The following is a 12093-nucleotide window of genomic DNA, read 5'->3' on the forward strand; positions in this document are numbered from 1 at the left end:
ATGCTGGACCAAGTACATTTGTCACTTAGGGAGTTAGAAAGGACAGTGTGATTTGGACTGGGCATCTCTGAGAGGACATGACTCTGTTCGGGTCCCTGGCATCTAGAAAGGTCTAGTTCCCCCTCCCTCCTTTGTGTCTCAGGGGTTGGGTCTTTGCACCTCCAGCAGCTGCAGGGAGTGGGAGCTGTACACATCAGCAGTGCTCCTCGTGGTCCTGTCTCCTTCCTGAGCCCCTGCCGGCACTCAGCAGCTCTTCTAGAACACGTGGGTCAGAAACTCCATCCCTCAAGCAGGGGTCCACAGACCACATCGTGTGCTGGAGGGGACCAGTTGGCCAGCTGTCTTCTGGTCACTGCTCTGCCTCCTACAGCAGTGGGGAGTGGCCTTGGGGAATCACCTGTCCTCTCTGGGTGTCTGTTTCCTAATGTATGAAATGGGGTTGGGGCACATGGTCATCCAGTCATAGGGGTGTGTGAGTCTGTGACCTCAGCTTCCGGCCGAACCTCAGCAGGGCCACTTGACAACCATGGGTTGTGAGGAACAAGGGCTCACATATAGCGTCTTTGTCCCCTCCTCTTCCTCCAGCTTTGCATCATGACCATGAGATGTGAAACCTTCATCGTGTTGGTCAGATGTCTGAAACTGTTTTCCTCAGAGTTAGTCCCGGAGGGGAGGAGATGGCTGCCCCTATCATCTTGCATGGTGGATTGCCTGGGAGGGGAGGGACATGGGGTACACAGGAAGGGGTGGACAGGACCCCTGCCTCTGATTCTGTTCCCACTGGCCTCCTGCTTTGTTGCGAGCCAGACTTGAGCATATGCTCACACATGTCACCGTGTTGTGGAGCGTGGTCTTTCCCAGGCAGCGTGGCTCCCAGACTGAGTCATAAGAAAGTGGGAGAACATGGCACTCCTTAGTGCGCTGGGTAAACCACCTGGAAATATTCCCTGTGAGGTGGGGACAGGGTGTGTGAGGGGAGTTATGCTCAAGGATACATCACTGTGCTGTGTTCCATGGCCACGAGGGTTTTCACCCTAAAATGCTCAGGGACTGACCCTTCATGTAAGTGGGACGTGTTTCAATTCTGTGAGAATTCATTGAGCAAGTACTACCTGTAGGTGCTCAGGGGTTCCTCTGGGAACAGAATGGAGGCCCCCTTCCTTGTGGAGCCTGAGGCAGAGAGAAGGGACAAGGTGCAAATTCCATCTTTTTTTGTAATGCATTGCATTTAACCCCTTCACATCAAATTCTCTTTATGCTCCTCCTGAGATACATGTGAGCACTAATTTATCTATCCGAGGTTAGCAGCAGACTTCTACAGAAGTCCAGATATTTTAGTCTTTGTGAGCGATGGGGTCTCTCTGGCCGTATGTAGCAGTTGGACACAGTATGTACAGGAATGACTATGCTCCCATAAAACTTTCTTTAACGAATAGGGGGCAGATTGTAGAGTTTGTATGGCTCTGACTTATGTCCTCAGATTTGATTTTCAGTGTTATTATTTCAACCTCACTGTTACTCTATTAAATCAAGCTCCCTTGGTGTTGCTGCCCATTTGAGTTGGGAGTTTTCAGTTCTAGTTAATGGAGAAATCAAGTTATTGACCTGGAAGAGAAAGAAGATTCCATTTCTGTGCCTCGGTCTGTGATGATGAGGGTGGTGTCTCAAGGTTAGGTTTGGGGTGTTGAACAGGAAACATAGGTAACAGTGGTTTAAATAAGGTAGAGATTTGTTTATTTGTCCTTGAAAAGACCAGGGGCCAGCAGTCTGGGGCCAGTGTGGAGCTCCGCGGTTGGCAGAGACCCAGCTTTCTCTCTGAGGGTCCCCTCGTGGAGCTAGCTGCTGGCTGCAGGAGCCGCAGGAAGGAGGTAGGCCAGGGCAGGGGTGGCCAGTGCTGTTCTGTCTTTTCAAAGAGCTTTCCTGGGAGCTCCCCCAGTGCTGTCCCAGAGCTGCGGGAGCTGTGGGAAGTGCACTGGTAGCCAGGCTGAGCAGGGGGCTACCTGGAACAGCAGGGCCATTCTGGAAGGCAGAAGGGGAAGAAGCTAATTGCATAGGCAGCTGTTAGTTTTTTTGTCCTGGATGTTGAGTTTGTAGATTAAAAAAAAAAAAGAAGAAGAAGAAAAAGGCAGAGATGTATTTTAAAACACTTTTTTTTTTTTTTTTTTTTTAAATGTGGAAAATACAGAAAACCAACCAAAAGAAGAGAAAAGCCATTCGGTCTCACCACCTGAGATACCAGCTTCCAGTTTTCCATGCTGTGTGTCCTGCCCTTTCAGTCTCATTTTTGTTTAATGCAGTAATGTGATGTAATACACCCTTTCCAAAATTCTTTGTCAGCCTTGTTTTCCCCTAGTGAGGTGTTTGTCTCTTTTCTGACTGCCTCTACTGTTGCTTGGTAGCTAGTCCCTGGTTTACTTAAGCACTGGAAGTGTTTGATGTGCACACATCCTTGAGATAAGCTCGTTAGTCAAGGTGTGCATGAGCCTTTGTCCCGAGGGCGGACACCTGGCAAGCCAGAGGATGCACGTGTTCTTTGCTCTGGGAAGTCTTAACTGCCTGATCAGTTTGACCTTCAGTGATCAGAAAAGTGCATGGCTGACATTGGGCTGTAGAGGCTGCTTATGTCTCTTCTCTTCCTTTCCCAATACTTGTTGACTGTGGTGTTACTGTAGATGCCCTTGGCTGTGTGCAGATTTGGCATCACATAATCCCAGAGAAAAACAGACGGATTGTGACAGCATGGGAGTGGCCAGATTTGAGACTGTTAAAGTATTCCCATCATGCTCCCTCCATCTCCACATCCCTTCAAGACCACTGCCAGGGCACTTTTAATTTAGATTCCATTATCACTGGGATAATAATGATCCTAGTGCTTGAACTAATGACTTGGAGCTAATTTTTCCCTCTGTGTGGTAGCCAGATGCAGTCACTGCCCTTTCTGCGGCTGTGTTTCTGCCTCACGTGCACTGGCGCAGCCTCTGAAAGGGGCCATCATTCTCCAGGACGGGGCCAGCCCAGGAGGAGCACAGCCCTGAGCTTCTGGGGCCTTGGGACTCTGCCTGGGAATTACTTATTCCATCTGAGATCTTTGTGCATTTTGCTAGTCTCGCTCAGACGCAGACTCCCTCCCATCCATCAAGCTCCCTCACTTTTTTAAAAGGTAAAGTTCTGGGGCATGTCGGTGGCTTCATCAGAGAGATGTCTGACTCTTGATTTCGGCTCAGGTCTTGATCTTGGGATCATGACCTTGAGCTCCACATTGCGTGGGCCTCTGGGCTCAGCGGGGCGTCTGCTTGAGATTCTCTCTCTCCTTCTCTCCCTGCTCCATCGCTTTTTTTCTCAAATAAATATATCTTGAAAAAAAGATAAAAGGTAAAGTTCTGTATTCACTGTAGTATTTCCTGTATTCACTTTAGTAGTTCCTTATAAAATTAAAAAACTTGTACTTCTATTGCTGTTGTTTCCAATGCTTGGTTACAGACTTGAAAGGGTTTTGAGTGTCTGCCCCAGCTCATCCTTCCCCATGAGACTTCTTTATTTTTTTTCTGAATATAAAACTTTGTAGCAACTAAAAAAAACTGCCTTATAGCAAAACGCCTGTAATGTTTTACTCATGCTAAGGTTGGCATAATACTGACTTTTTTATACAAATAACATGTAAAAAACACTCAAAAGTCTTATCACTGAGATCCCAAATATAGACACTATTATAGAGACCTGTGGTTCTCAATCATGGGAGGGAATGGGGCGGGGAATAGGAAGGTGGCATTTGCCACTTGGATAGAAGACATTTGGCAGTTGAAGACACTTTGGTTTGACATGTGGGGGCTAGAGTTGGTGGTGTCTCTGCTACTGGTGTGTCAGGAACGCTGTTCAGCACCCCATAGTGCTGTAGGGGACAGCAAAGAATTGTTTGGCTGAAAATGTCAGTAGTGCTAAGGTTGAAAGCTGTGATAGAGGCAAATGGTTTGGTAGGTGTTTTCCTATGAATATCTGTAAATAGTATAACAGTGGGATCATTAATATATACTCATGTGTGACCTGCTTTTAAAATGCATTATATTGGGGGCGCCTGGGTGGCTCATTCGGTTAAGTGTCTTCCTTCAGCTCAGGTCATTATCCCAATGTCCTGGGATCGAACCCCGCATCAGGCTCCCTGCTCAGTGGAGAGCCTGTTTCTCCCTGCCTGCTACTCTGCTTGCTTGTGCTATCTCTTTGTCAAATAAATAAAGTCTTTTAAAAATAAATAAATAAAATGCATTATATTATGGGGGCGCCTGGATGACTCAGCTGGTTAAGCTCAGGTCGTATCTCAGGATCGTGAGTTCAAACCCCATATTGGGCTCCACGTTGGGCATAGAGTCTACATTTAAAAAAAAAATGAACATAAAAGTAATGCATTATATTATGAACATCTGTGTCCATGAGTACACGCTGACATTGCACTTGTAAAATTTGGCTGCATGGTTTTCCGTTGTGTGCTTTGGAGGGTTGGGTTATTTATAGTGCTTCACTGTTGGAGGAACGTTGAGTTTTGCCCTCTGTGGATCAGCTTCTCGTTTCCTGCCTGCTGTGGGGGAGATGCAGTGTGGGGCACCACCTCTACACCTGGGGTGCTCGTTGTTGGCATTCCCCCTCCTTCCCCTGCCAGGGGCTGTCTGCTTCCAGCACCCTGCTCAGGGTCACCTATAATCTCTAAGATTTTACATGTTGAGCACATTCCAAAGGTTAATAAAGTACTGTAGAAATATTGACTAGATCAATAATCCCAAATATTTTTGTCACATTTCGGTTTTAGGTATAGCTTTTCCTTTTTGCTTCATCTTGCTTTTTCTTTCCTTTTAAAAATCTGTCCTCTGATGGATTACAGTGATTTTGGCCTCTGGCCTAGTTGGCTTTGCTCCCTACCTGAATGTCCTATGTTCCTGGGGATCGGTCTCCTCAGGATGGTTGGGAGCTGGGGTGGGGTGGAGGTGCTTACCCTATGGGCAGGCAGAATCATTGTGGGGGTGGGGATCCCCTTTTTCCTTCAAAGCTGCCCCGAGACTGGAGATGGCCCCAGCTTTAGAGAGAAGTGCCCTGGCAGCAGTTCCTTCCTGGGCTCCTCTGGTGGTCGGGACACATGCAGTGGGGTTCCTAGGGGTCTGACCCTGTATTCTGGGGCTACTTTTGCCCAGGGACCTCCTGGTGCTTGTTTATATGGTGTTATTTTTGTGTTTGGTATGGCCCTCTGTGAGGAAGTCTGTTGTCTATGCACATCCCAGCTGTTTTGAATAGTCTGGGTCTCGGGGGGCTTCAAGGTAGGGATCTGTGTGTGGCGAACACAGTGTTTGGGGCAGCATCAGAACAGCAGGATGTGAGTAACAGGAAATGACAGGAATTACCAAACACTCCAGATACTTATTCTTGGCCACCTTTCCGAGTCCCACAGGCTGGGGGGAGCTATATTTAGCTTAGTATTTCCAGGTTCCTAATCCTGCCCGGACGCTGTCCCTTTGGTCCTCTTTTGGTCAATGACTCAACTTCGAAGTTCTGATTTGTTACTCCAGTGTCTCTGGTCTCCGGTGACACACAGGGTGTTGTACATCGATTTTAAAACTCGATTTTTGTTTTTGCTGGGCCACTTCAATTCTGATCCATTTTGAGGAGTTGGAAAATGTTCTGCAAGAGGGGAGAGCGGCAGGTAAGAGTTCTAGGTGTTGGTGGGCAATGGGGCTATGTGAAGCTGTGGGGGAAAGCAGTTGAAGTGTAAGGTTTTAAAATGAAGTGAGTGGAAGAAATGGAAGATTATTGTAAGCGTTTCTGGAAGCGATGATTTTTGTCTTGTGTTTCTTAGGGGTGGAAGGCTAGGATTTTTAAAGCCACAGGCTTGGTGATGTGACTTCCCTCCCACTTGCTAGAAAAATCTTTGGTCCCCGCCTGGTCAGACAGAAAGCCTGCAGATCAGATCAACTTCCCTATGGTGAATTTCCGTTGTCTGAACTTTGTTGCAGGAGAGATTACCCCCCCCCCCCCCATCCCCAGGGCAGGCACTTCGGGGCGGGGAGATGGTCTGTTCAGCTGGAGCACACTCACTCCTTCTTTGAAGCACTGCAGAGAGGTGTGGTGGCGGGGAGTATTTCAGGCAGCTGCTGACCAGGTGCCCACATGGGCTGCTCGGTGTGCCCTGTGCCCTGCTGTCCAGCAGCCGGGGAGCCAGCCATTCGCTCTCATGTACTGCTGTGCACACACTGACCTGTGCTGGCCTACGGCCCAGCCTGCGCCTTCCTGTTGTAGGACAGCGGGGGATGGCGCCTGCCACTGGTGGCAGTCATGGCCTACCTTCTTCACCCTGAGAATGACACCAGGGGACAGGTGCTGCTACTCTTTTTGGGGGTTAAGAAACCGAGGCCTAGAGACAGGTCATTCGTACCACTGGCTCCCTGATATCTCTGTCATAACTGGTGTGCTGTCTTGCCCCTCTGTGCCGGACACCCTGTACCCTCACCCAGACTTACTGAGCTGGCTTATCCTCCAGCCACAGGACATGCATCTCTGTGTGCTTCAGTAGACCTCAGAAAGGAAGTTTCTATGGTTTGATACTAACTTCCTGTGACTGCCACGCTGATGCTTCACGGAATGGAGTGTGTTGGAGAGGTTTTCGGTTAGTCTCTAAAAGCTTCCTTCTCAGCAGTCCCACCAGTCCCTTCCCCTATAAGCCAGCGGCCTTACTTTCTTTCACACACTCCACCAGTTTTTTAGCGTGCAGGAATGTACTTGAGGATGAGAAATTGGAGAGGCAAATTAGGAATAGTTTGTGCCTGTCATGAAATGCATAGTAGCCAGCAGAGGCAGCTGAGTGTGTGGCAGCCGTGGGAGCCCCTGGAGGAGGGCACTGTGTGGGTGAGTGGGGTGTGGAAACACTGCACCACGTTCCGGCTCCCCCCATTTTACCAGCAGAATCTGTCTGCGGGCATGGTTACAGGCTGACCTGTTACCTTCTATAAGGCTAGACTATAAACTGTAAGTTACTATAAGCTGTACCTACTGGTACAGCTGTATTTTCACCTGGATACATGCAGTAAACTGTAAACTGTAAATATAGGACATGCTATGTGTGTCTCAAGCTCTGATGAGTATTTTAGCATATTTTTGTGCTAAAATGTTTGCCATTAAAAAATTATTAAATATTTCAGGGATTCAAAAAGTAACACAATGAACAACTATGTACCCTGTGCAGCCAGAGAACAAAACAGTATGGATCTACTTGGAAGTTCTTTGTATTCTGGATCCTGCTAACCCTCTAGCCCTCCCTCCTCAGAGTCACTGCTGTTCTGAGTTTGCTATTTACTGTTTGTTTGCCCCCCCCCCTTTTTTTTTAAATCCTTTCTCTCCCCCCTTATGTAGGCATAAGCAACACCAGAGTATTTGGCCAGGTTCACAATTTTGAGGAAATGGTGTCATACTGTATACATCTTCCGCAGCTTGCTGTTCTCACCCAGCATTGTGTTTCCAGGATCTACCTGTGTGGATACCACTGTCTTCACTTAAGTAGTTCAAGGTTAAAAGTGACTGATTTCTGATTCCTGGAATTAGATCAGAATTTCTGGGGAGTGGGACATGAACCTCAGAACTTTTTCCAAGTACAGTGCTTGTCGAAGGGTCCCAGTGCTTGGTTGTTAGTTTGTGGCTTAAGTAGTGGTACAGTGTCCAGAGTGTCCCACTGTTGACTTGTATCTTCCCAGCTTTGACTATTATAAAAAGCACTGCAGTTCTTATACTCACCTTCCTGGGCACACGGGCATGAGTTTCTCTAGAGTGTATTCCTACGTGTTGAATTGTCAGGTGTGAACATCTTCAGCATGATGAAATATTGTGGGATTGCTCTCTAAAACTTATTTTTTTAAAAAAAGATTATATTTATTTATTTGACAGGCAGAGATCACAAGTAGGCAGAGAGGCAGGCAGAGAGAGAGGAGGAAGCAGGCTCCCTGCTGAGCAGAGAGCCTGATGCGGGGCTTGATCCCAGGACCCTGGGATCATGACCTTAGCCGAAGGCAGAGGCTTTAACCCACTGAGCCACCCAGGTGCCCCTAAAACTTAATTTTTTTAAAAAAGATTTTATTTATTTTTTTGAAAGAGCGAGAGAGATCACAGGTAGGCAGAGAGGCAAGCAGAGTGGGAGGGGCAAGTAGGATCCCTGCTGAGCAGAGAGCCCGATGTGGGCGTGGATCCCAGGACCCTGAGATCATGATCTGAGTCGAAGGCAGAGGCTTAACCCACTCAGCCGCCCAGGCTCTCCTAAAACTTAATTTTTTTAAACTACCACCAGCAGTGGTAACTTATGAGTGATCTCATCTCTTTCTTTCAGAGAGAAAGGGGGCAGGGAAGGGCAGAGGTAGAGGACCTTAGGCAGGCTCCGCACTCAGGATGAGGCCCGATTCAGGGCTTGATCTCACAATCCTGAGATCATGAGTTGAACCGAAATCAAGAGTCCGATGCTTAACCGACTGAGCCACCCAGGTGCCCCTTTCATTTCTTTTTTTAATGCAGCCAGACTTATGGCAAGGTGAAGTCCCCATGGTTGAGAGAAGACGTTGGGCATGGTTGAGATTTTGATAGACACTTCAACCTCAGCATGTCCAAAATTTTGAGCTACAAACCCGTCCCCTAACTGCAAGGCCTGTTCACAGCCTTCTTCATCCCAGGATGGCAGCTCCATCTCTCCAGCTGTTCAAGGGGTAGTTGTTGGCTCCTCTTTGTCCCATACCCCATCCAGTCTGTCCTGAAACCCTGTTGCCTTCAGGACACTCAAGAGTGCATGCTGGCTGCTCCCCTTCCCTTCTCTCTCGATGGGAAAGCTGAGCACCCTCCCCAAAGGATACTGACTTCTGCCCTACCCCTTATGTTCTCTTTTCCATAAAGCAATCAGAATGCTTTTTATTGTTATGTTTTCTTTAAAAGACTTGATTTGTCAGAGAGAGAGAGAGAGAGCATGAGCAGGGGGAGCAGCAGGCAGAGGGAGAAGCAGGCTCCCCACTGAGCAGAGAGCCTGACGCAGGAGGACGTTGGGATCACAACCTGAGGCAAAGCAGACGCTTAGCCAACTGAGCCAACTGGGTGTTCCAAGAACGATGCTTTTTAAACCCAAGTCAGATATGGACCTTCTGTTCAAGAGCACCACAGCTCCCCATTTCAACTGGCATAAAGGCCAAAGTTCTTAGTGGTGCCTGCATGACACACTGTGGCCTTTTGCTTCTCCAAGGTCATCCCTGGCTCCTCTCCCCTGATTCCCTTGGCTCTAGCTGCCAGCTGTGCTTCTGCTTTAGGCTGTGGCCCACTCATTTCCTCCCATGTCCTTCCAGTCTTTCCCAATGAGGAAAAGGGTCTGTTGACCCTAATCTCCTTTTTCTGATCTTTCTTTTTTCCGTAGATTTGTCACTGGTCACTACTCTCCGTACTATGAAATTTACTTCATGGTAGTATTTAGTATTCATTTCCTGTCTGCATTCGAATGAGAGCTCCCTAGGAGCAGGGGTCTTGTTGGTTTGTTAAGTGAAAGCTGCCTGAATTTACTTCTGAGAAGAAGGGAAGAATTTGGAGCCCAGACATGAAGGTTAAGCATGGGAGAGGAGAAGCTGGCCTGTGGGGGGATTATTTGCGGAAGGACACGTCTGAATGTGGGAGCGGTACCCCAAGGGGGCTCTCTGGTTGGCAGTGGGATCTGTGGATCTGGAGCTGGGGGGCAGCTTGTCTTCCACTTGTTTCGGGTCTGTCCCGCTTGTACCTGCGACAGCTGCTGGGGTTGGCCCATCCAGGAAGTGTGCGGTGCGAGGGCAGGACCTGTGGTTCTGATATCCTTCCTCCGTGGCTGACATGAGATGCACCTTCATTGAATTTTCAAGCACTGTTGTGTATAGGAATGCATCCTGCTATTTCTGGTGCTCTCTCCTGCAGGCTCAGGTACCAAGCCAGTAGCAGAGGTCAGGTCACAGCCCAGTAGCAGAGCTCCGTGACCCTCGTGTGCTTACTTGGACTCAGGTGTATGGAGAGGACCTGACTAGGATTTCTTAGAGTATGTGCACCAAAGTGTGTCCGCATATTTCCTTAGTAGATCAGGTGGCTCATGAGTCTGCACTGCCTACAAATGACTTTAACAAGATAAGATTACACTTTTAATTTGTGCCGGGGGAGACCATCGATGCCCTTGTCCTTAAGAAATACCACATTGTTCTGGAGTTACTCCCTATTTTCCCAATTTAAACATATTAGATATAGAAAGTTGATTGTGGTTACTTATTTCTAATTAAGCCGTTTAAGATCATTGTAGATTCATATGGAATTGAAATAATACAGAGATCCTTTGTGTTCTCTACCAGTTTCCCATAGTGGTAATGTTTTGGGAAACTGTGGTACCACATCACCACCAGGATGTTGACATTGATACAGTCAAGAACCAGAATGTTTCCATCTGGACAAGGATCCCCAGGTTGCCATTTTTATCCACACCCACTCCCTTCTTTAACCCCTGGCAACCACTAATCTGTTCTTTTTGTAATTTCATTATCTCAGGAATGCTGTATAAGTGGGAATGTATGGTAAGTAACCTTTGGGGATGGGCTTTTTTTCACTCAGCCTAACTCCCTGGATCTCCACCCAGGTTGCTGTGTGTACGATAGTTGCTGCTTTTCCTTCCTGAGTGGTATTCTGTGGAATGGGTGTGCCACAGTGTGTTTAGTTACTTGCTGCTAAAGGACACCTGGGTTGTTTCCGGTTTTTGGTGATTGCAGATAAAGCTGCTATGAACATTCATGGGCAAGTCTTCGTTTCTTTGGGATGAATGCCCAGGAATGGAATTGCTGGGTCATATGGTAGCTACATGTTTGCTTATTTAAGAAATTTCCCAACGGGATGCCTGGGTGGCTCAGTTGGTTAAGCAGCTGCCTTCGGCTCAGGTCATGATCCCAGTGTCCTGGGATCGAATCCCACATTGGGCTCCTTGCTCGGCAGGGAGCCTGCTTCTCCCTCTGCCTCAGCCTGCCATTCTGTCTGCCTATGCTTGCTCTCTCTCCCTCTCTTTCCCTCTCTCTCTCTGACAAATAAATAAAATCTTAAAAAAGAAAAAAAAAAGAAATTTCCCAACAAACTGTTTGGCAGAGTGGCTGTACGATTTTATATGCCCACCAAAAATGTGAGCTAGTTTCTCCATATCCTCTCCAGCACTTGGTGTTGTCACTGTTTCTTATTTTAAGCCATTTAGTAGGTGTATAGTAATAGTGCATTGTATTTTAATCGGCATTTCCTTACTGGCTACTGAGGTAGAATACTTCTCATGCTTATTTGTCTCCATACATGCTCTGACACCACTGGGGTGTGGCCTGTGGGGATGGACATTTCTACTTGGCCTTCTCTGGACACTACACAGTGGGGTGGTGCGCCTCGTTTCTGCTTGGCACGGTGGGGGTGAGGGCCAGTGTGTTCTGTGGTATTTGGCTGGAATACAGTGGTTATTTGCAACTCTTCTATTGATTTCTGCCTTGTTAGCCTGCCGCCCATGGCTAGAGAGAGAGCGAGTAGGTTTTTGGCGTTTTAACTCTTTCTGGCTGCTGGCTTCCTCATCTCCGCTCTAGGATGCTTGAGGCCAGTGGACACCCCAGGAGCTCTGTTGTGTGTCATTCTGAGGCCCTGAGGCCCAGTTTCTCTGCCTTCTTCTATCTACCTTTCAGAGTCTTCTCATATTTTTATTTTTATTTATTTTTTTAAACTTTTTTTTTTAATTTTTAAAGATATTTATTTATTTATTTGACAGATCACAGGTAGGCAGAGAGGCAGGCAGAGAGAGGGGGAAGCAGGCTCCCTGCTAAGCAGAGAGCCCGATGTGGGGCTCGATCCCGGGACCCTGGGATCATGACCTGAGCTGAAGGCAGAGCCTTGAACCCACCAAATCACCCAGGTGCCCCCAGAGTTGTCTTCTTCTCATATTTTAAAATATCTAATGTCCAGGGTTTTAGTTGTACTTAGCCAGAGGAATAGGAAAAAGTATGTCTAAACTTCTTGCTGGAAGCAGAAGTCTGCTTGTTACTTTTATTATTTTCTGGATCTGCAAATCTGACA

At 47.5% G+C, this 12093-nt stretch overlaps 1 protein-coding gene across 5 annotated transcripts in view; it reads left to right on the top strand.

Annotated features, from left to right (window-relative positions):
* The window catches only part of DGKD (diacylglycerol kinase delta), a 113978-nt gene that overhangs the window by 51067 nt on the left and 50818 nt on the right, over positions 1 to 12093 (top strand). Inside the window, exon 1 of one of the 5 annotated variants that reach the window (XM_059393748.1) lies at positions 5659 to 5683. The exons of the other annotated variants lie outside the window; for them this stretch is intronic. The gene's annotated coding sequence lies outside the window, so the exon portion shown is untranslated. Of the gene's footprint in view, positions 1 to 5658; positions 5684 to 12093 lie in introns of those variants that run through there. 5 annotated transcript variants of the gene reach the window in all.

Source organism: Mustela nigripes, chromosome 3 (assembly GCF_022355385.1).
Source record: "Mustela nigripes isolate SB6536 chromosome 3, MUSNIG.SB6536, whole genome shotgun sequence".
NCBI classification, from domain to species: domain Eukaryota; kingdom Metazoa; phylum Chordata; class Mammalia; order Carnivora; family Mustelidae; genus Mustela; species Mustela nigripes.